Here is a 25,330-nt window from a genome sequence, read left to right on the forward strand (position 1 = left end):
AGTAACTGGGAAGCATTTGGCTGTATTTCAGTCCACACACAGATAGACAGACAGAGAGAGAGTGAGAGTGCACAGTCTGTTGTCCCCCTCATTCGCCCCCCCTCTCACTCTGCATACAGGTCAATAGTGTCAGTGCTGTGTGGTGGTGGTAGGGTTTTTCCGTGCTCTCCTTGCCCTGGGAGTTTGGTTTGAGTTTTTTTGGGGCTATATTTCAGTTCACACACAGATAGACAGAGGGAAAGAGGGCACAGTCTGTTGTCCATTTTATCCGCCCCCCCCCCCTTTCCAATACATTTCAATGGTGTCAGTGCTGTGTGTGGTGGTAGGGATTTTTTTGGGGCTCTCCTTGCCCTGGGAGCTTGGTTTGGGGTTTTTTTTTTGGCTGTATTTCAGTCAGTCCACACACACAGACAGAGAGAGAGAGCATAGTTTGTTGTTCATCTCATTCTCCTCCCTCACTCTTTTCCAATACATTTCAAATGGTGTCAGTGCTGTGTGTGGCGGTAGGGATTTTTTGGGGGGGCTCTCCTTGTCCTGTGAGTTGTTTTTGGGGGGGTATTTTTTGGGGAGGGGAGGGGGCTAGTGTTTGCTTTGACTGATGTGTTGACAGTGACTCCCTGCCTCCCTCCCCCGCTCTCCGTTCATTGGTGCAGCCGGGGACAAATTGGCGCCATTTTGAAGCGTTCCGGGGGCAGGCGGCAGCGGCGCGGTGAGGATTGGACTGGCACTGGAGCTGGGACTGTGGGGAGCTTCCACACGGGTGAGGAGCAACAACATTTCCCGGGGGGGGAGGGGATTATTTCTAACCCCCCCCCCCCCCCCCCTTTCCATTTGTGTGTTTGTATTTGATGTGTCAGCCGCTCCTCTCTCGCCGTGTGGTGCTGGGCGGCTGGCTCGGCGTGTCCGCCTTTGCCTATGTGTGTGTGTGTTTTTTTCTCTCTTCCCCACAAACTCGGTGATGCTTTTTCGCTGCTGTGGGTTTTTGTTTTCAGTGATCGGCAGAGTGTTCCTGGACACTGCCTAGCTGGAGGGAGGGAGAGAGAGAGAGAGAGAGAGTGTGGCTTCTTCTGCTGCTGCAAGTCCTGGTGCCAGATTATGATTATTTTCCTGAGTGTTTGCTGGGGAAGGGAGTATGAAGATTAAAAAATCAGATTTTAAAAAAAAGTCTGATTTGATGGGTCCTTTCTCTCCCCGCCCCGCCATACCATCCACCCACCCCGAAAGGGTCGAGTGTTTGCAGGGTTACAGGGCCTGGTTTCGCTCCTGTTTTGCTTTGGCCTAGAACTTGACGTATTTGAGCTCGTTCACATATTTTTATTCCCTCCACACCACCCCCCCCCCCTCCTCCCCCCCTTCCTCTCCTTTTGCTTTCAGCAACCAATATTCGATGGGGGTGTAGTACAGTGTTGTTTGAACAATTTGTGGGGGGCGGCGTGTTGCATTGTTTAGATGAATCAAGAATTGATTCTGACCCAGTTGCTACAGGTACTGCATTAACTATGTGCTGGTTATCGTTGTTCGGGGGTAAAATATTGTGCAGCAAGAGAGTGGGATAGTCGTGTATGACATTCCTGTCATTTCAGTACCTGTGATAACCCAGCAGCCGTTAAGGATCAAGAATGGTAACAGGTTTTGATGTGTTTTTGCACTTGCTGTTAACAAGGCTATATTTTGGATTTTATAAAACAAAGTTGTATGACCGATTGACTTTTTTAAAGATGCTCTTCTGACAACTGATCTTTCATGGCATAATGCATCTGTGTAATTTGAGAGAAACAAATGTATATTAAAAACTAAATAGTCTTAATTTTTAAAATCTAAGTTAACTATTTTAATCTCCAGCTTAATGTCTAATATTTTAAATAATTGTTCTAACATGGAGGAATATGAATATTTTTAGACTAGAGCAAAAAGTACTGTAAACAATCACAGCCGTTAACTTCAGATTTGCTAGGCTTTTGTGATGGTGTTGCAGGCTGTGCCTCCACATCGTCACAAAGCAGGAAGATACCTGTCAAGAGAGTTTATTTTATAGGGACATAAGAATAGGTGTATGACTAGGCTACTTGGTCCTTTTAAACTTGCTCTGATGTTTCAGTAGGAACATGGCTTATATCATCTACCTCAACTCTCCCTTGTCCCCGAGTCCATTGATTTCCTTTGTATCCAAAAATCTATTTGGCTCTGGGCTAGTGAATTCCAAAGGTTTGCAACCCTTTGAGAGAAATTTCTCCTTATCTCAGTTGTAAATTGCTGAACCCTCAATCTGAGACTGAGCTCCCCACCCCGCCTCTGAACTCCCCAACCAGGGGAAACAGCTTTCCAATTTTAAAAAAACCCAACACAACTGCCAGGCATGAAATATTTTGACATGTATTTCACAAAATGTTGTTTCTATGATATCACCTCTCCTCCTAAAGTCTAGGTACTATAAACCACTCAGTATCATCTCAGAATAATTCAACCCCCCCACACCCCTCATCCTATCTCAGGAACCAGTTTAGTGAATCTTTCATTGCACTCCCTCTGAAGCAAATGTGTTCTCCTTTGAAATAAGGAGAACACATACTGTGCAGTATTCCAGGTGTGGTCTTGCCAGGGTTGAATATAATTGTAATAGCACTTGTGTTGCAATCCTTTTCTAATAAAGGGTAATTTTTTTTATTCCTAATGTCTTGCTCTATCTGAATGTTAACTTTGATTCGTGTACAAGGGCAACCTTTTCAATATCAATATTTCCCAGTATTTCAACATTTAAAAAAAAAATTTCACTTTATTATTTTTCCTCCCAAAATGGATAACATCATACTTCACATTGTATTCCATATGCCATGTTCATGCCCACTCACTTAACAGGTCTATATCCCTTTGCAGCCAATTGTTTATTTATCCACCTAACTTTGTATCATCAGCAAATTTATTACCTTCGGTCCCCTCATATCACCTCATATCGTTGATATTGATGGTAAATAGTTGAGGTCCAAGTAAAGATCCTTGTGATATCGCATTTGTTACAGTCTGTCAACCTAAAAAAAACCCTGTTTATTCCTGATCTCTTGTCTTCTGTCCACTAACTGATCTTCAATCCATGCTAATGTATTGCCCCAATCCCACGATTTCTGATTTTGTGGAAGAGCCTTTTATTGGATGATTTCTAAAAATCCAAATACACACCCTTCTCTCCCATGATTTCACATTCTCAGGATACCAGCAAATTTTACAAAAAATAATGGCATTTCATAAATCTGTGTTGACTCTGCCTAATCTTATTATAATTTTAAGTGTCCTATTACCAATAATAGATTCTAGTATTTTTTTTCTACCATTGATTCAAGCTAACTAGTCTTCAGTTCCTTGTTTTATTTTCTCTCCCTCCCTTGAATAACCATGTTATGTTTTCAATCTTCCACTCCATGAGGGTTGTTCCAGGACCTAAGGAATCCTGAAAGATCACAAGCAGTACGTCCACTATCTCTAATTGCCTTTTTTTTTAGTACCTAGGATGCAGTCCATCAAGTCCAGGGGATTTGTTGGTTTTGGTTCCATTATTTTCTCCAGTCCTATTCATGTACTTGTATTTGAGCTCCTTGTTCTCACTGGATCCTTTGTTCTCCACTATTTCCAGAATGTTTTGTGTCATTTGCCTTTAAGTACAGATACAAAGTATTTGTTTTCATGTCATTGCCATTTCCTGACTTGCCATTATAATTTCTACTGTCGCTGGTTGGAAGGGACCGTAATCTCTTTCCTTTTACATGCTGCAGGAACGTTTATAATCTTTTTATATCTTTTGCTGGTTTGTTTTCTTTTCTGTTTTCTCTCACTCCATTTCTTGGTCATTCTTTGAATTGTGAAACTTCCAGTGCTCAAGGTGTTCTTTTTGGCATCGTTCTCGACTGTTCTTTTATTCTATACTATCTTTAACTTCTCTTGTTAGCCACAGTAGTTGGACTACTTTTTAATATTTTAAGGGAATGTATGCTGGTTTTGAATTTATCCATCCTCTTGCTCTGATGGATTGTCCACCACATGACGTTCCAATCGGGAACCCAGTCCAAAATTGGCAAATCTGAGTGGGAGGAGAGGGTCTTTGCAGCAGCTTCAGTTAGTTCAATAGAACAGGGACTTCACTGGAGTCAATGCAGAGTAATGCGACTGCATATTTCCAAAACAGTTGAAGTTAATAAAAACGCACAATGGAAATTCACTACTGGTGAAGCAGCATTTGGAAATTGTGTAATTTTGTTTTTGTTGGGGTGAGGAATGTCAGGGTACAATAATTGGAGCATTTTCCGGATTTTTTTTTTGTTAGCATGAATGAACAGGTAACCGATGCAGATGAAACTTTCTTCACTTTACCTGCACAACATGATTTTAATTCCACCTCGAGAGGTATAGGTGCTGCCACTGACCAACTGTATTCACCCCAAAATAACTAGTGCAATATATTTAAGATATGCAGCAGAATTGCTGGTTGAAGAGAAGCACAAAACATTTAAAGTAAAGTTTATTTATTAGTCACAAGTAAGGCTTACATTAACACTGCAAGGAAGTTACTGTGACATTTCCCTAGTTGCCACACTCTGACGCCTGTTCGGATCATTGCACCTAACCGGCACGCCTTTCAGACTGTGGGAGGAAACCGGAGCACCCGGGAGGAAACCCATGCAGACATGGGGAAAACATGCAGACTCCACACAGACAGTGATCCAAGCTGGGAATCAAACCTGGGTTTCTGGCACTGAGAGGCAGCAGTGCTAACCACTATGCCGCCGTGCTGCCATTCTTCTGAAGTTGGTGGGTTCAAGCCCAACACCAGACTTGAGTACGTAATCTCAGTTGACAGTTTAACACTGATGCAGTTCTGCCTTAGTTGCAGTGTCCAGATTAGTTGCTGTGTTGCCTAGGTAGCAACAGTAACAATAATTCAAAAGTAACTCATTGGCTGTGAAGTACTTTGTGACACACTGAGGATGTGAAAAATTCTGTATAACAAGTTCTTTGAGTTACAGTGCATGGAAGATGAGGTGACAATTTACCGGACTGAAACTGGTCAGGCTCATTAGGATCCTTTCATCTTTATAAGGAGTGCTTTCCCCATTAATTTGGACTAGGGCTAAATTCAAATGTAAATTCTTGAGGTTAAGCCATTATTTTTGAGTCGCTTTTATTTTGAAGCTTAACTTGCAACTAGTTTGTGCTGGAAGTAGATGTTTGGATATCGAGTTACAATGTGTGGACCCTGTTCTGTTGCTGATTTAATTCCAAAGGACCACTATCCAAAGTCTAGATAAAATGTCACAATGACTTGTTAACCTTGGTGATTCATAGTTCAACTGTTGCTAGTTTTAGATTCTTTTGTAAGTGGAGTTCAATCACTTGCAGCTTTACATGGTAAAACAGTAAACTTCAGTTTTGGTTTTTAGCAGTCGTATGGAAGTCTGCAAACTGCCTTTTAAAATCATTTTTGTACTACAGACAGATTGACCCAAATCTATTATTTAAAATCCCTGTTTTTGTTTTGAGGTGGAGACAGTCTGAAATTCTTGGAATTTATAAAATACTGCAGATGCTGGAAAGTTGAAACAAAAATGGAAATACTCAGGCAGCATCAATAAGGAGAAGAAAGTGTAAATGCAACTCAAGGGGGCATTAGTGCTTTGTGCTTGCTGCATCTGTAAATTGTTCTGTATCATGTTAATGTGCTATTAGAGTAACTGGCATGTTTCAAAGTGGGTGGAATTGAACGCGTGCAATTATTGTTGACATTTAATTTGTTGCAAGTTATTCAGCAATATGAACATTTCAGCAACACTTATTTAATGTTATAAAACATCCAAGATGCTTCAGAAGAATGTTTTCAAATAAAATCTAACTCTGAACCATGTAAGAAGAAAGTAGAATATGCAAGAGGTACGATATAAGGAGTGCCTCAAAGTGGGGAGAGGTAGAGAAATGAGGTGACAGGATTCTGGGGTGAAATTCCAGAGTTGCTTAACTTGACAGCTGTGGAACAATTAGAGTTGGGGGATGCACAGTAGACCAGAATTGGAAGAACGCAAAGGATATTTTGGAGGGTTTAAAGGACAGGGAAGCCATGGAGTAATTTGAAAACAAGAATGAGAATTTTAGAGTTAAAGCATTGCTGGAATGAGTGCTGATGTCAGTCAGCAAGCTTGAATGGGACTTGGTGTGGGTTAGGATCCCGGCCACCAAGTTTTGGAGAAGCTCAAGTTTACAATAGATTTCAAAATTGGATACATTTCAGAGATATTTTTACATCATTTGAGTAATTTGTGATATGTAGTTGCCAAGATCCTCCAACCCTGAGGTTTTCTTCCTCCTTGTGTGTTTTGGATTACTTGATAGCGAATGATTGATATAATTAATCATCATATGTTACTACTAAGTAGTGGATGGTGAACTGGAAGACCTGCATTTGTATAGTTTGACAATCTGTGGATGTCCCAAATCAATATCCTGTCCAATTTCCCTTTGCTGTGTGTGCTTGTTTCTTGCATTGCACAGCCCCTTAAGATTGCTGCAAGATTGCACATATGCACATCTTAAAGAGTCCACTGATATGTGTAGCCTGTTTTTTTTTTTTTACCCCCTTCGTGGCAAATTTCTGAATGCTGCACAAACTTGCAGCTTGCTGGGGAACATGTGATTGATAGCCAGTGAATTACTTTCAAAATATAGTTAGTGTTTTAATGTAGAAACCATTTGAACACGGGAAGGCCCCACAATCTGATAATGATCAGATAATCTGTTCTAGTGATATTGGCAGATGAATAAATATTGACCAGAACTAAATGGATCTTTGGTGTTTTTGTGCTGAGCAATTCTTTTTCTATTTTAAATGTATTTGCTCAATTTTTTCATATCTGGAGTTAATGAGACATTATTAACTTTATCTTTAAATAAAGCTGTAGTGAGAACTAGTCACTACTTCAGGGAAAAAGGGGCTGCCGGAGAACAGGACATCATGGTACACTGAGTCAATACTGTCTCTCTCAACTGGATATTCCTATTTACAGGTATATCTATTAATAGTTATGTATGAGAACACTTGGCAGAATGTTGATGTAAGCTGACCTTTTACCAAGTTGCAGATTGTTCCGAGTTTAGTTGGCACTGCATGGACTTGATTAACTTGTTTACTTTTTAGAGTAATATTGTACCAGTGTATCCATTTAATACAATGGTATTTTGAAACCTGGCAGGTTTTTTTGTGTATTAGCTGCAAGGGAACCAATTAATTGAGTATTTGGTTGAAATGATCCACCTTGTTTGTTGGTTGTCTTGCATTGAACGTGCACAAATCCATGCTGTCAAGGACTTTACAGTTTAAAATATGATATGCCATGCTTCATAGTTGTAGGGAAGTGAATTTGGACTCAGCAAATAATTCCATAAAATGAACAAAACATCGCGTGTTTGATGATCAAAAAATGTTTAGACAAGTTGCTTTTTCAGTCGTACTATTGATTTGGACAGCAAAATGGGTATAATAAAAATTATATCAGGAAAAAAGCTTGATTCTTGTGTGCATTTTAAAAACTTGTCAAGTATGGAGAAAATGATGACATCAAAGTTGCTGAGAATTGTACTTATGTTTATTTAGTGCTGTCATTTAACCACTTGGCCTGCAGATAGCTGTCAACTGTGGCCTGTGGTTGAAATTACTCCCACATGTTTGACTGTCCCTTCCAGAAACAAATGCAATAAAAGTGCACATTGTGATCACTAAATTGAATGCAGCAAAGCTAGATTTTTCTTTATGGTTAGGGTAAGTATAACTGAGATTGACTATACAACTTTGAGGATGTTGGAAATGTAGAGTTTGTCTGTGAGCCAAATTAAAATGGCAGTGGTCCCTTGGAAGTGGATGTAGAGGGAATAGAATTTTCCTACTTTCAAAAGTGCTAGGTTTGCTATTCTGCAGTGTGTTTTTAAGTGCTGTTATTTTAATGGGAAGAAGATACCTAATGTTTGCATGAAATGTTTTTTCTCTGGTTTGTGCTCATCAAGGTCAGGGACTGTTCGTGCTGGGGAATGAAATGTTTCCACTTAGTTCAACCACTTCTAGATCAGTTGTCAGCACAAGCCATCTAGAAAATGTTTCTACATTACCCTAATATTAAATACAATTCCCAGTCAGATTTGCCAATTAGTGGTTGGATTTTTTTTCCTGCTTTGCTAATGAACTTCCCAAGCTCATTGCTCTTCAGTGCCTTTTTAAAGCTTGGAGAGAAGGAAAAACAGTTCAATCTATCTTGGGACTGAATTGAAGGACTAGTCCTTTCGGTGAATGTTACTGCTCACACTATTCTTTCATGGATGTGAGCATCACTGGCTACGTCTGCATTAATTGCACTTGGGTAGTGATGAACTCTATCCCTAATAACAGTGTAGGTGTTCCTACACCATATGGGTTGAAGGAGTTCGAGGATTTTGATCCAGGATGGCATGTGGCAGGGAGCTTACAGGTGGTGATGTTCCCATACATCTTTTGTCATCCTTCTAGAGGTCATAGGTTTGCAAAGTGCTGTTGATAGAGTCTTGGTGAGTTGGTGCAGTTTGTCTTGTAGATAGTATACACTTCTTCCACTGTGCACCACTGGTGGAGTAAGTGAATATTTAAGTTGGTGGATGAAGTATCAGTCTAGTGGGCTGCATGTCCTGGATGATACTGAGCTTTTTAATGTCGTTGGAGTTGCACTTGGAGTATTCCATCACACTCCTGACTTGTGTCTTGTAGATGGTGGACAGGCTTTGGGGAGTCGGGAGATGAGTTAATCACTTGAGAATTCCCAGATTCTGACCTCTGCAGATGCAGTATTTATATGGTTGGTTCAGATTAGGTGCTGGTCAATGGTAACACCAGGGTATTGTTCATGGGCGATCTGGTGATTTGAATGTCAAGGGAAGATGGTTTGATTTGCTCTCCGTTGTGATTGTCATTTGGCTTGAACGTAACTTGCCATTTATCAGCTCAAACTAAATATTGTCTAGGCCTTGCTGCATAAGGACATGGACTGTTTCATATCTGAGGAATTCGAATAGTACTGAACATTGTGCAAAAATCCACACTTAGGATTGAGGGAAGGTCTAGGCCACTACACTGCAGAACTTCTGCAGTGATATCATATGACTAAGACGATTGACTTCTAACAACCACAACCATCTTCCTTTGTGCTGGGTATGACTCCAACCAATGGTTTCATCATCTGTCTTCCATATCTTTTGAACCTGTATGTTCCTTTTGTCATGGAAAGGCTGGTTTCATTGGAAGGAGATGTGTATGGATGGTGGCTTTGCAGGGCTTTATGCCCTATTGCTTGTTATAATGAATTTCTGATATGGACTGAATGGTGAGACAACCTAACATTGTTGAAAATTGGCCAAATTTTATAGTGTCTTTTTGGCACCGGAATCTTGTGTGCAAGTACTTGTATAATAAAAGGTCCCAAGTGTTATAATTTGATACCCAACCACATAAGGTGATATTAGTGTAAATGATCAAAAGCTTTGTCAAAAAGGTTTTGAGCAGTATGATAAAGGGAGCTAGACATACAGAAAGATTTAGGGAGGGAATTCCAGAGTTGGGGGCCTAGACAGATGAAGGTACAGTCATCAAAGCTGGAGCATTAAAATCAGGATGCTCAAGAGAGGAGACAAGAATTGGAGAGATTAGTGAAGAGTGGCAATGCCATTGAGGTATTTGAAAACAAGATTGAGAATTTTTAAATATTTGAAGTTTTGCTTGCTGAAACCAATATGGGTCAGCAAGCACTGGAGTCTTGCTTGAAGAGGACTTGCTGTAACTTAGGACGCAGGAGGTGGTTTTTTAGTGAGCTCAAGTTTAAGCAGGTTAGAATGTTGGAGACTGACTAGGAGTGCATGGATGAGAGTTTCACCAATAGATGAGTGAGTTGAACAATGCTATGGAAATCTGTAAGTGGATGATGTTGGTGATTAGTGTGGGCAGTTCACCTTGGGGTCAAATATGACACCATAGTTCTGGACAGTCTGGTTCAGCCGCAAAGTTAAAATGAGAGAGTTGGAGTCAGTAGGTTGAATAGAGTTTTTGGCACGGTCTGAAGATGATGGGCGGGATTTTATGGCCTCGCTCGTCCCAAAACTGTAAAGTCTTACCTGAGGTCAATGGACCTTCCCAACTTCCGCCCCTCACCTGCTCCGATTCCTGTGGTGGGTGGGCTGATAAAATTCCGGCCAATGGCTTTGGTTGTTCCAATGTTTTAATTGCTGTAATTTTCTGAACAAGTAGTTCGTTAATGATGTTGGAGGGGTGAAGATGAGGTTGAGCTGGATGTTGTTAGTTGTATGTGAGAAAACGAATGCTTGTTTTTTGGATGATGTCACCAATGTGCAGCATGCAGTGGGGAATAGGAGAGAGCCAAGGATAGAACCTTAGCAAACACCATAAGTGATAGGTGTGGGAGTAGAAAGAGATGTTATTGCTGGTGATAGTTTGGTTCTGATTGACTAGATCATAATGGAACAAGGCAACTACAGTCCTACCCAGCTGGATGACAGTGGATAAATATTTTGAGAAAGTTGGTGTGGTCAGCCCTGACAGAAATGTTGAAGCATAGTTCATTTTGTGACCTTGGAAAGTAATTTTGGTACTTTGCAGGGATTCAAAACACACCTTCGGAGGTCTTGTGCTTTAGAACTTGGAGAGGAAAGGTAGATTAGCAACGGGATGGTGTGGTCAGGAGTTGGTTCTTTAGAGGTGATGGGTGATGGCAGTTGTTCAGGACAGAAGGATGGTACCTGAAGTGAGAACACTTTTTAACATGGCGAGAGGATGGGAAGTTGTTAGCAGTTTTATGAGGAATTGGGACTTGGGAACTATAGTGGGTCTTGTGGACAATATATACTCTTGAGAGGGCATGAATGAAGTAAGGAGAAAGATAGGGGCCCTGATTTTTCCGGCATTGCCGCCCGAGGCTCGTAAGATTCCCCCCCCCTCCCCCGGCCGATAAATTGGTTGAACGTATTACAGAATGCTGTCGATGCTTGGATGAAAGGAGATGTTAATATGAATGTAGATGGATAGATCCAATCTCGTGCACTGAAATTCTTTTGAGGATACTATGAAATTACGTATATGTATAGTTTGTTTTCAGAGCACATTTCTCATGTTGCTTTAAAGAAGTTTAAAGCTCATGAAACTGACAGTTATGTTCAGGAATACTAAGTGCAATATTGTTAAATTTGATTGTTGATGCACTGTTGCTTCATGAGTTGGGTTGAGGAATTTGATAGTGTTTGGAGTGGATTCAAACAGAAGGGATAATGTACCAACTGCCACAAAACCATATCAAGCCACCTTGCCTTGACAATTGAGTTCTTACTTTTGGCAATGATTCAGTGGAAATAATTGATGTAATCTATCACCTTTTTGAACCACCTTCTTTCGTGAAGAGTTGATTCAGTTTATGCATCTTTCTTGAAACTACTTGGAGGGGCCACCCAGGAAAACAGGCCTAATTTGTATAACCTCTTCTCATAACCCATGAAGTTCAGATATTCTTGTAATACTAGGTTGTACTCCCTCCGTCCAAAGCCACTATATCCTTCCAAAGGTGTGGTGCCCAGATCTGCTCAATGGGGTCTCACCAATGTATTCTTATACTTCTGTCCTCTAGATATAACGACCATCATTCCATTAGCCTTCTTGATTATTTTCTGCACCTGTACGTGGCATTTTAAAGATCTCCTACACAATATTTGCCCCGATACGCTAAGTGAACTGACACAGTATCACATTCCAATTCATTGGAGTCCATCACTCTGCAAAGTTAATCAAAGGTAAATGATGTCAGATGAGTGTGAAGGGCTTGCACCTCCTGTCTTATTAGCAAGGCATCTGTGACAACAACCTGAGGTATTTCACTGTTGGAGAAGGGCCATTAGATTAATTGTTTGGCCAGTGGGATCCTAAGTTAGCTTTCAGACATGAACTGATCACGTTGACTTTGGAATACATGGACAACGGCTTAAAAATTCCCCAGGCAGTTGGGCAAGGAAGGTTGTGTGGCAAGCCAACCCCTTATATGTTTTAAGCAGACATTTTCTCCTCAGAGCTGAGGACAAGCTGCTTGGGGAGAAGATGCAATTGGAGTCTCGTCTGTCATTTTTTTCCCCACCAACCTGCAGACAGATTTCTTAAGACTCCAATCCAGCATGACTGTTCCCAAAGAGCAACCAACCTGGTCATCTACATCTTTAACCAGGAAGCATCAAGGCCACTGATTTCAATTTGAATTATTAAGCAACAGACTATCCTCTTTCTCAATTCTAATTGGGCTGACCTATCCTTTCACACTCTGTAATTTGTGTACTTCGTCTCATTAACCAAATAAGTTAAATCAACAAACTGAACTAAAATGCAGTTCCTTAAAGGAATGCTGCATCATAGTAAACAGAATCTCAAAAGAAACTTGTGATTGAAGGGATTGATAATGCACCCCAGTCCCTGTGATGCCCACTGGGCATGGAAGGTCTCTGTGATGCCAGCTGACATTGTGAACTCCCTTTCCATGGATATTTGGCAGCAAACATAGCCAAGGAAGCGGAGCAACTTGTGGGGATGGGTGGCCCCCTCAACCACCCACTGCCTGGAACTATTAATGGCCAGCTTGGCTAGGTGCAGGAGCAGGCTCATGAGGAGGTCCTCTTCTCTCCCTGGCTCCCTCTGGGTGACTGAAGTTTAGGTGCGTGGGGCTGAAGTACAAAAGTAACAGATGTTTCAAAAAACTGAAAATGGAGTGTCGACGAGCACAATTCTCATATGAGGTCCATAGACTCCACAAGGCTGCAAAAGCCACATGCGCCTTCGGAGCCAGTAAACCAATGGAACTTATTGTTGTATGGGACTGCTGTGTGCAATACCCACCACCCATGGTCCCTGATGATAAAGGGGAGGGCTCCCATGTAGAACCCTTCATTAGGGACTTCTGCCGGCAGACTGCAACAAAGCATGCCAGCTTGTGTCTGGACAGGGGATAAAGGCAAGGAGGTGAAAGATGTGCAGCAGCACCCTGTACAGGAAAGCCATCTATGGCATGCTCAAGGACATGGCTAGCATTTCTGTGAGGCAACTCAGATTCTGGGGCACTGGCCCCAAGCCCCCGAACCCTCCCTCAGGTGCCGATGTGAAATTCCATCCAAGGAGAGGTACACTCACAGGAGTCCACCGCATACCTGATTATCCTTGAGATCCCATTTCCACTGGGGCTGAACACCACTATATTAAGATGTTGGATGGCATTGGCCATGAGCTGGATGCCCGATATGCCAATTCAGAAGGGGTCATCCAGCCCACTCTTCCACCACCTAGCATGTCCCTGATTCTGGTCATCCGAGCAGCCACAGCCCTCCTCTCCACCAGCCACCTGAAGTTATAGCAATGGAGGTTAGGGTTCTTGAGCAGAGCCTCTGACAGCCACTAGTCCTGATGGAGAACTACAGCGCGAGGCCATCACGCTCCAGACTTTGATCAAGTCCTGATGATAAAAGATGGGTAACGCCTGTATTGAGTTACAAAGACCCTTCTGGTCTTTCTGCACATCATCGTTCAGGCTGTGCACCTGGCGGTGTAATCTTTGGATTGGTTAAAAAAACTCTCCTTTGTTTAACTCCAGTCCTATTGGTTATTTTCTGATCACAGTGCAGAACAGTTAAGTACTTACTGGCAAGGAGAGAATTTTTTAAAGCAAAAACCTGTTGTGGTGTAAAGAGGGGAGCCACTTGACCCTTCCTCACCTGATTGTAAGAATAATAAAACATAACTTTGGGCATATAGCATTAAAGTTTTTCTGAAAATGAGATCAGGAGTAGTGTAGTCTCGTGTCTTTTTTTTGCCTAAATCACTTCAAAGTTGACACGTTAACCGATCTGAGACCAGGCCTGCAAGCCTGCCCCTGTGCTGCAGCAATAATACAACACTTGCTTTCATGTCAAGTTTCTTTCAAAAGAAATGGATGAAGATAATTGTTGAGTCTTGTATATCCTTCACATTAAAGCAAGCTGGCGAAGGTTTATAATTGTTATTGTTTATAGCACCTTTGCCTCGAGTCAGAAAGTTGCAGGTTCAAATCCCACTCCAAGACTCAAGTGTATGAAGAGGCCTGGACTGGTGTGAAATGCTAAAACTGAGGTGTCCTTTGTGGTTTCTGTGGTTAAGTGGATGGATAAAGTTCTGTACCACTTTCTGGAAGTATTCTTCCTTTATCAGGACGGCACAGTGGTTCGCACTGCTGCCTCACAGTGCCAAGGACCTGAGTTTGATTACAGCCTTGGTTGACTGCGTGGAGTTTGCATGTTCTCCCTGTGTCTGCGTAGTTTTCCTCTGGGTTCTCTGGTTTCTTCCCACAGTCCAAAGATGTACAGGTTCGGTGGATTAGCCATGATAAATGTATGGCATTATGGGGATAAAGGCAGGGGTGGCTGGGTAAGATTTCTTTTGGAGAGTGGGTGCAGATCAAAATGGGCTGAATGGCCTCCTTCTGCAATGTCAGGATTTTGTATAGGCTAATGGATGTTTCATCCATTTGTTATTTGTGGATTTCTACTGTACATGTGCAACAACCATTCAGCTTCATTGCAGGTGGAGTGTTTTAGAATTATTTTTGAAATGCTATAATTTCATTATAAATGTGGCTGTTGATCGATTATTCTCCAAGGGGCTTGAACTTTTATTCCATCGGTAGTAAGCTAATGTCTTTGGCCCCCATTACAACCGTGGGCAACAAATACATTCTCCTTCCTGGCAACTTTGGTCTGTTAAAGAAAAAAGCAGACCACTTGCAGTTTAACTTGGTCTCCAATCCAACATTCTATTATGGCTGTCTATATAACTTTGCCAAACTAATACCTTGCTGCATTCAGTTGTGCCTTTGCCATTTTAAAATTTCCAATTCTCTCTTAACCAGCTTCTTATTGTAGACCTATTGTAAACACAGTTCATCTGTTAACTAAGTTGTAGTCTTCCTTGCTGACCTATATTGGCTCCCTTTTCCCACCCATTTATAACCCAAGCTTGTGTAAATATTTTATAGCCTGAACCTACCCTATTTCCATTTTTCCAATATTTCAGCCCTACAACCCTTTTACATTCTCCAGCCTCTTGCAAATCCCTTGCATTCGCCCCAATGTTGGGGACTGTGTAGTCATCCATTTAGGCCTGATATTAAAATGGAACATAGAACAGTATAGCACAGTGCAGGTCCTTTGGCCCTCGATGTTGTGCCGAGCTTTGTCCGAAACCAAGATCAAGCTTTCCCACTCCCTATCATCCTGGTGTGCTCCATGTGCCTATCCAATAACCACTTGAAAGTTCCTAAAGTGTCCGACTCCACTATCACGGCAGGCAGTCCATTCCACACCCCAACCACTCTCTGAGTAAAGAATCTTCCTCGGACATCCCTCCTATATCTCCCTCCCTGAACCTTATAGTTATGCCCCCTAGTAACAGCTACATCCACCCGAGGAAATAGTCTCTGAACGTCCACTCTATCTATCCCCCTTATCATCTTATAAACCTCTATTAAGTCACCTCTCATCCTCCTCCGCTCTAAAGAGAAAAGCCCGAGCTCCCTCAACCTTTCCTCATAAGACCTACCCTCCAAACCAGGCAGCATCCTGGTAAATCTCCTCTGCACTCTCTCCAATGCTTCCACATCCTTCTTATACTGAGGTGACCAGAACTGCACACAATATGGTCTCGCCAAGGTCCTGTACAGTTGCAGCATATCCTCACGGCTCTTAAACTCAAATCCCCTGTTAATAAACGCTAACACACTATAGGCCTTCTTCACGGCTCTATCCACTTGAGTGGCAACCTTCAGAGATCTGTGCATATGAACCCCAAGATCTCTCTGTTCCTCCACAGTCTTCAGAACCCTGCCGTTGACCCTGTAATCCGCATTCAAATTTGTCCTACCAAAATGAATCACCTTGCACTTATCAGGGTTAAACTCCATCTGCCATTTTTCGGCCCAGCTCTGCATCCTATCAATGTCTCTTTGCAGCCTACGACAGCCCTCCATCTCATCCACTACTCCACCAATCTTGGTGTCATCAGCAAATTTACTGATCTATCCTTCAGCCCCCTCCTCCAAATCATTGATAAAAATCACAAATAGCAGAGGACTCAGCATTGATCCCTGTGGTACACCGCTGGTAACTGGTCTCCAGTCTGAAAATTTTCCATCCACCACCACCCTCTGTCTTCTATGATATAGCCAATTACTTGTCCAATCGGCCAAATTTCCCTCTATCCCATACCTCCTTACTTTCTTCATGAGCCTACCATGGGGAACCTTCTCAAACGCCTTACTAAAATCCATGTATATGACATCAACTGCTCTATCTTCATCTACACACTTAGTTACCTCCTCCAAAGAATTCAATCAAATTTGTGAGGCAAGACTTGCCCTTCACGAATCCGTGCTGACTACCACGGATTAAGCTGCATCTTTCCAAATGGTCATAAATCCTATCCCTCAGGACCTTTTCCATTAACTTATCGACCACCGAAGTAAGACTAACCGGCCTATAATTACCAGGGTCATTCCTATTTCCTTTCTTGAACAGAGGAACAACATTCTCCACTCTCCAGTCCTCTGGCACTATCCCCGTGGACAATGAGGACCCAAAGATCAAAGCCAAAGGCTCTGCAATCTCATCCCTTGCCTCCCAAAGAATCCTAGGATATATCCCATCTGGCCCAGGGGACTTATCGACCATCAGGTTTTTCAAAATTGCTAATACACCTTCCCTCAGAACATCTACCTCCTTCAGCCTATCAGCCTGTATCCCATTCTCATCCTCAAAAACATGGCCCCTCTCCTTGGTGAACACTGAAGAAAAGTATTCATTCAACGCCTCTCCTATCTCTTCTGACTCCATGCACAAGTTCCCACTACTACCCTTGACTGGCCCTAACCTCACCCTGGTCATTCTTTTATTCCTCACATAAGAGTAAAAAGCCTTGGGGTTTTCCTTGATCCGACCCACCAAGGACTTCTCATGCCCCCTCCTAGCTTTCCTAAGCCCTTTTTTTAGTTCATTCCTTGCTAACTTGTAACCCTCAAGCGACCCAACTAAACCTTGTTTTCTCATCCTTACATATGCTTCCTTTTTCTTGACAAGACATTCAACCTCTTTTGTGAACCATGGTTCCCTCACTCGGCCATTTCCTCCCTGCCTGACAGGGACATGCCTATCAAGGACACGCAGTATTTGTTCCTTGAACAAGCTCCACTTTTCATTAGTGCCTTTCCTTGACCGTTTCTGTTCCCATCTTATGCTCCCTAATTCTTGCCTAATCGCATCATAATTACCCCTCCCCCAATTATAAACCTTGCCCTGCCGTAAGGCCCTATCCCTCTCCATTGCAATAATGAAAGACACCGAATTATGGTCACTATCTCCAAAGTGCTCTCCCACAACCAAATCTAATACTTGGCCCGGTTCATTACCCAGTACCAAGTCCAATGTGACCCCACCTCTTGCCGGCCTATCCACATATTGTGTCAGGAAACCCTCCTGCACAGACTGTACAAAAACTGCCTCATCCGAACTATTCGACCTACAAAGGTTCCAATCAATGTTTGGAAAGTTCAAGTCCCCCATGACAACTACCCTGTGATCTCCACACCTATCCATAATCTACTTTGCAATTTCTTTCTCCACATCTCTATTACTATTTGGGGGCCTATAGAAAACCCCCAATAACGTGACCGCTCCTTTTCTATTTCTAACTTCAGCCCATATTACCTGAGTAGGCAGATCCCCCTCGAAGTGCCTTTCAGCAGCCGTTAAACTATCCTTGATTAACAATGCTACTCCACCTCTTTTACCACCTTCCCTACTCTTACTGAAACATCTATACCCCGGAACTTCCAACAACCATTCCTGTCCCTGTTCTAGCCATGTCTCCGTAATGGCCACAACATCATAGTCCCAAGTACCAAACCACGCTCCAAGTTCACCTATCTTATTCCGGATGCTCCTTGCATTGAAGTAGACACGCTTCAACCCACCTTCCTGTCTGCTGGCCCACTCCTGCGACCTTGATACCCTCCTCAGTACCTCACTACATCCTTTAAATCCCCGTCCCTTCTCTTACCTATGTTGTTGGTACCGACATTCCTTGCCATTTTGAGTTCTTCCTTTAAAACTGACATCTTTCAACCAATATTTTGATTACCTCTTCCAATACACACTTTTTCAAGTTAAATGTAAGTTGTTGCTAGAGCTATGTGACTTGATTTTCAATCACTGAAAACTATTATCTCACTGCTAATGGCTTTACAACACTGCAAAGAGGAGTGAGTGAACTTTATTGAAATGATTCATCACAACAATAAAGGAATAAAAATAAGAACAGAAGTTCATGTTTGGCACGAGCACAACGTTGATAAGTTATTGTCATGGTTACTGGTAATCTTAATGTACCTGACAATGCAATTTAAGGTCTGAGCTATCTCTCTCTGCCTTGTTATTAGCTAACATAACTAACCTGTTTTGATATAAGAACTTGGCTGAACATTCCATTGCTTGGGGTCGATTGGAATTTTTGTATTTTCTCCTGTAGTTCTGTGAAGAAAGTGCTATCTTTAAGTTGGGTCGATCTCTTGTTGAGAGGTGATGAGCATGTTGCTTTTGTATACTGCTGACTACAAGAGATTTAATTAGAGAGTTTAAAAGAGTTAGAATGAAGTTCTGGAAGCATAGAACGAGAGTAAAAGATAGAATTAGAAGGTGTGCTGGGCACAGCTGGCAAGAATTCGCCTTGCTCCGGTGCCAGATGAAGGCATGTAAAATCGCTGGAACCAACACACCCCTCCCTAAGGAGCTCAAAGCATTCTATGGCCATTTTGAGCAAGAGGTCAGCGAGAGTATGCCCTCCACCCAGGAAACCTCGGATGAACCTATATCTGAGGTCAACATTGCCGATGTTTGAGCAGCCTTCTCGAAGGTCAACCCACGGAAAGCGACTGGCCCAGATGGGGTACCCGGAGGAGCACTCAGATCCTGCACAGACCAGCTGGCGGGGGTATTTGCAGACATCTCCAACTTCTCTTTCCAACAATCTGAGGTCCTTATTTACTTCAAGAAGACGACCATCATCCTGGTACCAAAGAAAAGCCAAGCAGCGTGCCTTAATGGCGATTATCCAGTGGCTCTGACATCCATCATTATGAAGTGGCGAAAGGTTAGTCAGGGCACAAATCAATTCCGGTCTCTGATTGCTTGGATACACTACAGTTCGTCTACCACCACAACAGGTCCACAGCAGATGCCATCCCCCGGCCCTGCACTCAACCCTGGAGCACCTAGATAACAAAGACACCTATGTCAGACTCCTACTTATTGACTGCAGCTCAGCCTTCAACATCATTATTCCTATGAAACTCATCTCCAAACTCCATGGCCGGGGCTCGGCTCCTCCCTCTGAGACTGGATCCTGAACTTCCTAACCCACAGACCGCAATCAGTAAGGATAGGCAACAACACTTCCTCCACAATCATCCTCAACACCGGTGCCCCACGAGGCTGTGTCCTCAGCCCCTTATTATACTTTTGTATACATCTATGGCTGTGTGGCTAAATTCCCCTCCAACTCGATTTTCAAGTTTGCTGATGACACCACCATCGTGGGTCGGATCCCAAACAATGGCGAGACATAATAAAAGAAAGAGAGTCTGGTGAACTGGTGTGACAACAATAATCTCTCCCTCAATGTCAACAAAACAAAGGAGATAGTCATTGACTTTAGGAAACGTAGTGGAGAACATGCCCCTGTTTACATCAATGGGGACGAAGTAGAAAGGGTCGAGAGCTTCAAGTTTTTAAGTATCCCGATCACCAACAACCTGTCCTGGTTTCCCCCATGCCGACACTATAGTTAAGAAAGCCCACCAACACCAAGTAGAAAACCTCTACTTTCGCAGAAGACTAAGGAAATTTGGCACGTCAGCTACGACTCTCTCCAGCTTTTACAGATGCACCATAGAAAGCATTCTTTCTGGTTGTATCACAGTTTGGTATGGCTCCTGCTCTGCCCAAGACCACAAGAAGCTACGAAGGGTCGTGAATGAAGCCCAGTCCATCACGCAAACCAGTCTACCATCGATTGACTCTGTCTACACTTCCCACTGCCTTGGAAAAGCAAAATCAAGGACCCCACGCATCCCAGACATTCTCTCTTCCACCTTCTTCCATTGGAGAAAAAGATACAAATGTCTGAGGTCACGTACCAACCGACTCAAGAATAGCTTCTTCCCTGCTGCCATCAGACCCTACCTTGCACTAAGTTGATCTTTTTCTACACCCTAGTTATGACTAACACATTCTGCACACTCTCCTTTCCTTTATGCATGGTATGCTTTGTCTGTATAGCGTGCAAGAGACAATACTTTTCACTATAATAATACATGTGACAATTCAAAGACTATAAGGAAAGCCCCATTGGTGGTGGGGAGGGACGGTGTGCAGGGTTCAGAACTACATCTTGATACATTCTTGAATGTAACACTCTGCCTGGAAAAATCTAATTGTCCCGGGGCAATAAAACTTAATGCAACACTGCATGAGCTTTAACTTTTTTCTGACTAGTCTGTTGTGTGGCACTGTATTGAATGCTTTCTGAAAGTGTATGTACACCACATCAACAACATTATCTAGGCTGACACTGCTGAACTGGACACACCTGCTGTAGGAGAATTTTCCTAGGAACAATCTAGGAACTTTTGCTCCTCTGCTGTTTTACAGTACAAGTTCGGGAAGTCCCCGTTATAACTACACTAATGTTTGCATCTCTGTAATTTCCCTGCTGATTTTGTTCTTCTACATCCTTCTCACGAGTAGGTGACTAATATGTAATTGTACCCTTTTTTGTTCTTTAACGCTAGCCAAATAGATTCAATCCTTAAATCCTCTAAAACATCTTTATCCAGTACTGCAATACTCTCTCTAACTAATACCATCATCCCATATATTGACCCTAACGTCTAGATGTTAGTTTTTCACACACACTACTTATCAGCCAAGCAATTTACAACTGTGGTGTCACAAGAAACCGGCAACAGCTGAAATACTCACCAAATAATTAGCCTCTTTTCCTGCAACACAGCAAGACCATTTTTCACACTACCTCTCTCTCAGGATGAAATCTTCACTTTTCATGTGTCACTTACTCATCTGTAATACATATGAACTCTGATTTAGTGTTGGTTGAGTATGTAAGGACAGGGTGAGCATTATTATGCCCTAATTTGAAATCCTTGTCGGCCTCCTGCAGGTATATGAAGGTATCTTGAGAGAATCATTTGTGCCTGTTTGGTACCACTGGAACTACGTACTGATGAGCTTTGTCTTTCAGGCAGTGGGGAGGAAATTGGGGGAGGGGGGATTTACTGAGATTGCTAAATGACTGCCTTTCGGCTTTTAAGACTAAATTCTTACTCCAGTGACTTTGAAAAATTAACTTTGGAAGTTCAAGGCACAGGCCCTAAATTGGCAAATTGTTGGCAACTGATTGCAAATGCATCAGCAATCTGACCTTTTGAAACTAAACTGTATATCTAAAGGAGCAGTACTTAACACACTAGTTTTGAACGTCATGAAGTAATTTGCAATGGTCCATTTCAGTCCACTATTTGTCCTGAACAAATTTTGGCTTGCAACTGTATCTTTATTTTTAACAACATTGTTTCAAGATCCATGATACTTTGATATTGATGATGTGGAGATGCCGGCGTTGGACTGGGGTAAACACAGTAAGAAGTTTAACAACACCAGGTTAAAGTCCAACAGGTTTATTTGGTAGCAAAAGCCACACAAGCTTTCGGAGCTCTAAGCCCCAAGGGGCTTAGAGCTCCGAAAGCTTGTGTGGCTTTTGCTACCAAATAAACCTGTTGGACTTTAACCTGGTGTTGTTAAACTTCTTACTTTGATATTGAACAGCCCTTCACAGTTGCAGCAGGTAGAATATTTCCTTCAGATGCATCGCTTGAGTTGATTTCACTTGAAATATTGTTTGTATCAAGTGCACGTCATCTCTTGAATTTCCAACACGTTTCATGGGAAGAAGACCGTTGAGGTCTGCCGGTCTATTTTGATCAGAATTGTTACATGTCTATAGTCACCAGACTAGCTGGTGGGCAGTCTTTCATGCCACTGGATCATTACTACAACATGAACTTGCATTGATGTAGCAATTTCTTTCATGGTAATTTACAGAAATATCAAAAGAAGAATGCAGAGCTAATAAATGAGATTTAAAAAACATGCTGGTCAGGTGCATTGGCCATGTTAAATTCTCCCTCGGTGTACCCAAACAGGTGCCGGAGTGTGGCGACTAGGGGATTTTCACAGTAACTTGATTGTAGTGTTAATGTAAGCCTACTTGTGGCATTAATATTTAGAGCAGGAAATCATAGAATAGTGCAGAACGGGAGAAGTATGTTCAACCCATGTTCTTGTTCTTGTGAAAATAAATCTTGAGAGAAAAATGAAGAGGCAGAGGTTTGAGAAAGGAAATCCGATTCTAAGGCTGGGGCAGGTGAAGTCCCAGCCATCAATGTTGTTTTGGGAAAATATGTAAAAGGGGGATCTGGAGGAGTTTACCGAGATGCTGGTGGTGATGAAACAAATGATTGAAACTAGAATGAGAATTTAAAATAGGGGGTTCTGGACCACTGGAAGGTTGGGATTAAGTGCAGGAGAGGATACAGGCATCAGGATCAAGAAAATATTGGAATCTAATTTGGAGATGGTAAAGTTCTCCATCCGTGCTTTTACCAACTCTGTTCAGTTAATATGGTTATTTTGGCTATACTGCTCTATTGTACTTTTGGGGGTTGATTTAAAAATTGAGGCTCCAATGTACCGGGATATTGGGTTCATGTCACACTATTTGTAACCCCCACAGTTTGCCTGGACTTGCAGAGTTTCACTGGCTGTCTTGTCTGGAGACAATACACATCTTTTTAGCCTGTCTTGATGCTCTCTCCACTCACGTTGTTTGTTTCTTAAAGACTTGATTAGTTGTAAGTATTCGCATCCAACCATTATTCGTGTAAATTGAGCCTGTGTCTTTATATGCCCTGTTTGTGAACAGAATTCCCACTCACCTGAAGAAGGGGCTTGGAGCTCCGAAAGCTTGTGTGGCTTTTGCTACCAAATAAACCTGTTGGACTTTAACCTGGTGTTGTTAAACTTCTTGCTGTGTTTACCCCAGTCCAACGCCGACATCTCCACATCATGATCTTTTTTGCCCAGCAAGTTGTTTGCTTCCATTCTTCAGCATTTTTTTGAATTTCATGTTATGCCAGAGCTCTATAAAACTTGCCCATCAACCCCTTAAGTGAGGAAAAAATTAAAATGTCTCTTTTCCTCCACACTCCAGTTGTGTAGCTGTTGCATTTCAAAAGAGTCCCAAAGACACCAAAGGCGATTCATGAGTAAATAGGGGCAGGCCACTTTTTAAAAAAAAAATTGTTGACCAAAACAAGCACTATAGGAACATGATGGGTTTTAATATTTGGGGACCTAAATTCTCAAAGGTATATTTGAAGAATATGCAAAGCCAAGATGCAAGGGATGGAAACATATTCATGAAAACAGGTTTCAACTGTAGTAGGTTGCTCGGGGGGGGGAGGGGGGGGCTCAGCTCTGTACTTTAGAGTCTTGGAAAGTGGTTCAAGTCTTTTACTTGAAGAAAAGCAACTTTGCTTTAGGAGCAGTTAATATTTTGTTCTGCGATTTTTGAACCTCCCTTTGGGATTTCAGTTTGGCCCAGGTTGTTGCCAAAATGATAGTTTCGTGGGGCAAATTTGATAGTCATTTTGGTTTTACTTTGTAAGATTTTGTTTCTAACTGTATATGTTTTGTGCTATAGTTTATTTTTCCTTTTTTAAAATAAGTATTGTAATTCAAGTTGTAAAAGTTATCACTGGCGTCCTGAGCTTCTGTGTTCAGTAGCTTTCCCTCATTTTCTATAATGCAAAAAAATTACAATCAGATGAGATGGATTTCAATCTGAGATCTGGCTTGTACAACTATAACATCAGCTGAGGTCGTAACAGATTAAAATATTATAATTACTGGATGCTGGCTGCGAAGACATGTTTGCATTGTTGTAATCTTTATCATATCAAAATGCCTAACTGTAAACGACTCGTGTTCTTTGAAATATTCAGTTACTGGCTGAAAATATCTGCTACTGCAGATTTAAAAACATTTTTGCAACATTACTGTTTTATGAAATTTTGGTTTCCTAGAATAGAAAAATACATCAGTCAAATTATGAAATGTTTCTGTAAACAATTTTTGAAACTTTACATCTGAGACTTTTTAAGGCTGTTAACTTGCTGAAGTTAGTTTGCAATAAGCATGCATTTTTATTAACCTTAAGATTGTGCTATTTAGATCCAGCAGTATCACAATATACAGCTGTATTCCCATTACCGGATAAATGATGCCAATCCCTTCCTCGTAGCATGGCCTTCTGTTATGGCTTTAAAGTTTGCATGTTTGTACGCTAATTGTCTGGAATTTTGTATGCATACCTTGAACTTGTGCAGTCTAATTATAATTGTACACAGGTCTGGAGTGAGCATGTAATTTGTTTCTGAAACATGTTGTGATATAGTACTATGTTTAGAACTTGTGTAAATTTAAACAAAAAAATCTGTTTTGAAGAACATCACTGACTCCTGAGCTGATGAACTGAATCGTGGTTCATTAAAAATGCATTTTGCACAGTAAATTCTCTCAGGTTATTGATCATGAATCTTCAGCTTCATGCATCACCATTACAGCACTTCTAGATCACTGTTCACTACTCATCCATGTTGAATGATACGACTCATCCATGTTTAACGATACCAGAGGAAGCACTTGAGGGATGCAAGGGTGCATAATGCACTCTCTTATCAAGGCTTCCGTCATTACCAAGACTGGTTTGAATGTACCACCACTGATGGCTGGATGAGTCCTGAAGAACATAATGTGACAGAGATCCAGTCTAGCAGTTGTTAAGAAAACGTCATGTTGGCTTACCGTACCAACTATCTGTCACAGATGCCTGCCCACAACAGCATCTTTGGGTGTGACTGTCTCTCAATCCTCGAGCACAAGTCTCAACTTCACTGAGAAAATACTATTTGTGTTTTTTGGTACTACTGCTGTATATCGTGGTACAAACAGGGACAAATGTGTACCACCACAATGACTAACATAGAAACTGGAGGCGGGAGTAGGCCATTCAACCCTTCGAGCC

The 25,330-nt window shown here is 41.9% G+C and overlaps 1 protein-coding gene across 1 annotated transcript in view; it reads left to right on the forward strand.

Moving 5' to 3' along the window:
• Positions 1-671: 671 nt before the first annotated feature.
• Positions 672-25,330, forward strand: part of pds5b (PDS5 cohesin associated factor B) — a 187,644-nt gene continuing 162,985 nt past the window's right edge. Inside the window, exon 1 of the mRNA XM_078222232.1 lies at positions 672-760. The gene's annotated coding sequence lies outside the window, so the exon portion shown is untranslated. The remainder of the gene's footprint in view (positions 761-25,330) is intronic.

This window comes from Mustelus asterias, chromosome 10 (genome assembly GCF_964213995.1).
Source record: "Mustelus asterias chromosome 10, sMusAst1.hap1.1, whole genome shotgun sequence".
NCBI lineage: Eukaryota > Metazoa > Chordata > Chondrichthyes > Carcharhiniformes > Triakidae > Mustelus > Mustelus asterias.